The 4,237-nt window shown below is 47.9% G+C and overlaps 1 long non-coding RNA gene across 1 annotated transcript in view; it reads left to right on the top strand.

Annotated features, from left to right (window-relative positions):
* Positions 1-1,502, top strand: part of LOC110302520 — an 8,452-nt gene extending 6,950 nt beyond the window's left edge. Inside the window, exon 4 of the long non-coding RNA XR_002378806.1 lies at positions 837-1,502. This is a non-coding gene — a long non-coding RNA (uncharacterized LOC110302520). The remainder of the gene's footprint in view (positions 1-836) is intronic.
* The last annotated feature ends 2,735 nt before the right edge of the window (positions 1,503-4,237 follow it).

Genomic DNA, 4,237 nt, shown 5'->3' on the forward strand with positions numbered 1-4,237 from the left:
GGATTTCTGAGTTCGAGGCCAGCCTGGTCTACAGAGTGAGTTCCAGGACAGCCAGGGCTATACAGAGAAACCCTGTCTCAAAAAAACCAAAAAAAAAAAAGATACCCATCTGAACTGGTGGGAATCTGCCTTGTTATTTTATAGCCTTGGTGAATCTGTTAAGACCCTCTCTTAAGGTTTCCCAGAAAGAACTCAATGCATGCTTCTGAATGATGCTTCTTCACTCTCTTGAACAAGATAATGCTTTCAGCTGTTATATTAGTCAGGGTTCTTTAGAGTCACAGAACTTGTGAGTAGTCTCTATTTAGTAAGGGAAGTTATTATGATGATTTACAATCTGTAGTCCAACTCCCCAACAATGGTCAGCAGCAGCTGTGAATGGGAGTCCAAGGATCTAGCAGTTGCTCAGACTCACAAGGCAAGCAGGAGAGGAAGGGTCTTCCCTCTTCTAATGTCCTTATGTAGGTCTCCAGCAGAAGGTGTGGCCCAGATTAAAGGTGTGACCACCACGCCTGGATCTGCAACTTGTATTGTCCCAATTGACCTTGAACTCAGAGCTCTTCTTGCTTTAGTCTCCTGGGATTCATAGCCGCTATGCCTCAAGATCTGGATCACAGGTGAGAGCTTTCAATTCTGGATTGTAGTTCATTCCAGATATAGTCAAGTTGACGACCAGGAATAGACATAATAGCTGTGTAGTCTGCTTTCTTAGTATGGAGGCTGTTGTATTCAGCAAATAGTACTAACTCAGACTCTCTTCTTGGAACCAAGTACAGCTTCCAGCTCATCTCAAGCACACTTCACACTAACTGCCGTCCTCCTGTCCACTCGCACAGCTTTGTGCGGTTTCCCTTTTCTTCAGCTTAGATACATGGGTTTGGAGTTTATCACCCTGCCGGAGAGCTTCAGGACATTTTCAGCCCAGTGACTGTGCTACATGAGCTCATCTGCCTTCTCAGAGTCTCACGCTCTCCTGCAGCCGTGATTCATGAGAGCTCTACTCTGAAAGCCCCAAGGAGCTGTTGCTATCCATCTGGTGTCCTGATGCCACCAGCATCATCCATGAAACCTGTGGATTGGCCCACTGCTGCCACTAATTGCCTTCAGGCAAGTGGTCTCACCCCATCTTAGGACAGCTCTCTCCTGCAGAGCCGTTCTGAGGTGTTTCAGGAGCTACTGTGTGGAAAGCACCTGGCAACATAGAAGGCATCTGGGGCGTTCAGGTCTCCAGCCAGAAGCCTATTCTTCCCACCATGGCTTCCTGAAGTTGGCCAGGTCTCCTTCCACTCCCTGTAGTCATTCAGCAGTTACTCTTTAAGTACCTACTTTATCTAAGGTAGAGCAGTTTCCCGGAGCTGGGAGCCAGCATCTGTAACATACACGTGGCCTGAGTTTGATGCTCAGCCATGGGAGAGGGCAGGTAAAACAACGTTCTCCAAACTTTCTGGGTAATGTAGTTGGGAAGTGGTTGTTTTCGGTGTTTAATGCATCAGTTGACTTTTAAAGTGGTGTGTGTATTGTTTAGCACTTAATTATTTCTCAAAGACATGATGAAATAGTGTAGCCTGACACATACGTGCCCAAGCTTGTTGCTCAGGGACAAAGGGCCAAGCAGTCTACCTGCACCTCTCCCTGGACGGAAGGTGTGTTCCTGCTCCCTGGGAAGCACATACGCCTTTTGCTCTCAGCCTGGAGAGGAAGAAGGAAGGTCACGATGGATGGGGCCCAGAAGACCAGAAGAAGGGCACTGGGGTGATGCCAGGGTGACTGGCTCTTCCTGTTCTCAGCATCCAGCACCACCATCATGTGTTCATTTATACAAAGGCAGCTTTTCACGCTCTGTAGCTTAGCCTGAGGTCCATTCGAGGAAAGAAAAATCTGTTCTACATTTAGAAGCCTTTGTTGATATCACTTCTGAAGCAAAGACAGAAGGCTAAGTATTCTTGAGGGAAAAGAGAAAGGACACATTTGCAAAATGACTTAGCTGGACAAGAAGGCAGGAAAGAATGACAAGAAAATGGCTCCTTCCTGTCTCCCTCTGTGACTCAGTCTCAGGCCCAGTACAGGGATGCTGAGGAAGACTCAACGTCACACTCTTAAGTTCCATGATGGTCAAGGAAGGGAAAGGAACAAAGAGAAGGAGGTAGAAACTAATTTTATATTTTTGCCAGCTGAGAAGGTGGTGGTAGGTTTTTGGTTGGCTTTTTATTTTTGAGACAGGATCTCACTTTATGGTCTAGATAAATCTCAAACTTCAGATCCTCCTGCCTCACCTTCTCAGTGCTAGAATGACACATGCACAACACCTGCCCCACCTTTCCTTTTGAAACAGAATCTCTAGTAAGTTTCCCAGGCTGGCCTTGAACTCTCTCTATAGCTGGGTCAGGCCCTGAATTTGTGATTACTTCTTCAGTAATTGAGATTACAGGCCTGCGTCCCAAGGCCCAGTGGAAACTGTGTGGTGCTGGAGACGAACCCAGACATCACTCATGATTGCCAAGTGCTTTTCTCCACTGAGCTCTGCTTCCGCCCAAGAACAGTAGCATAGTGTGGAAGTTCCAAAGACTGACATGCTCATAGGTGAGGCACACCTGAAGGCTCATCTAGCTATAGTGACATCAGTGTCCCTACTCCTATCTAGCTGTAGTGACATCCGTGTCCCCACTCTTCTCCACCATTCCTTGTTCTTAAACACATATGAGTGTTTAGCCTGAATAGCTTTGCGCCATGTGCATGCAGTGCCTAAAAGAGTCCCTTGGGACTGAGGTTATAGATGGTTGTGAGCTACCATGTGTGGGGGAGCTATGCTGGCTAGTTTTTTTTTTTTTTTTTTTTTTTTGGTTTTACGAGACAGGGTTTCTCTGTATAGCCCTGGCTGTCCTGGAGCTCACTTTGTAGACCAGGCTGGCCTCGAACTCAGAAATCCGCCTGCCTCTGCCTCCTGAGTGCTGGGGTTAAAGGCGTGCGCCACCACGCCCGGCTGCTGGCTAGTTTTACGTCAGCAAGACAGGTCACTGGAGAGGAGGGAGCCTCATTTGAGAAAATGCCTCAATAAGAGTTGCTGTAAGCCGGGCGTGGTGGCACACGGCTTTAATCCCAGCACTTGGGAGGCAGAGGCAGGCGGATTTCTGAGTTCGGGGCCAGCCTGGTCTACAAAGTGAGCTCCAGGACAGCCAGGGCTATACAGAGAAACCCTGCCTCAAAAAACCAAGCAAACAAAGAAAAGGAGTTGCTGTAGGCAGGCCTGTAGGACATTTTCTTAGTGATTGAGGCTGGGCCCATTGTGGATGGTGCTATCCCTGGGCAAGTGGTCCTATGTTCTATAAGGAAGCAGTCTGAGCCAGTCATGGGGAGCAAGCCAGTAAGCAGCACCCCTCAGTGGCCTCTGCTTCAGTTCCTGCCTAGTTATGGCCATGCTTGAGTTCCTGTCCTGAGTGCCTTTGATGATGAGCAGTGCTCTGGAAGCTTAAGCCAAATAGACCCTTCTTCCCCAAGTTGCTTTAGGCCACAGTGTTTCATCACAGCAATAGAAACCCTAAGAATTGAACCCAAGTCCTCTGGATAAGCAGCCAGTGCTCTTAACCACCCAGCGATCCCTCCATCCCATTACCCCATATATTTTATTGCCTTAGGAAAGATGAAGCTTGACTTGCTGTTTTCAGGCTTGTCTCCCACTGGGTCTCCTGGAGAGCCAGGACTGCAAACCCAAATGCGTTTTCATCTTCTCAGCATCAGCAGCGGTGACTTTCCTGTGCTGCTTCAATCATTCCGTATTCTTTTAGGAAAAGCTTATTTTAAATGTAATTCAGACTTACAGAGAAGCTGTATACTTAGGCTGGGGATGTGGCTCACCAGTAGAGTATTTGCCTTGCATGCAAAGAAACCCTGGGTTCAAATGATGTTACTGGAAAAGGGGCAGGGGCCCTGGAGAGATGGCTCAGTAAGAGCACTTGCTGCTGCTGCAGAGGACCAGGGTTTGGTTCACCCACATGATAGCTCACAGCAATCCATAATGCCAGTTCCAGGGGATCTGACACCCTCTTTTGACATTGCCTGTACCAAACATGCACAGAGTACACATACATATGCAGAAAAAAAAAAAAAAAAAAACGCTGGGCAGTGGTGGCACATGCCTTTAACCCCAGCATTTGGGAGGCAGAGGCAGGCAGATTTCTGAGTTTGAGGCCAGCCTGGTCTACAAAGTGAGTTCCAGGACAGCCAGGGCTATACAGAGAAA

Source organism: Mus caroli, chromosome 9, assembly GCF_900094665.2.
Source record: "Mus caroli chromosome 9, CAROLI_EIJ_v1.1, whole genome shotgun sequence".
Classification (NCBI taxonomy): Eukaryota; Metazoa; Chordata; class Mammalia; order Rodentia; family Muridae; genus Mus; species Mus caroli.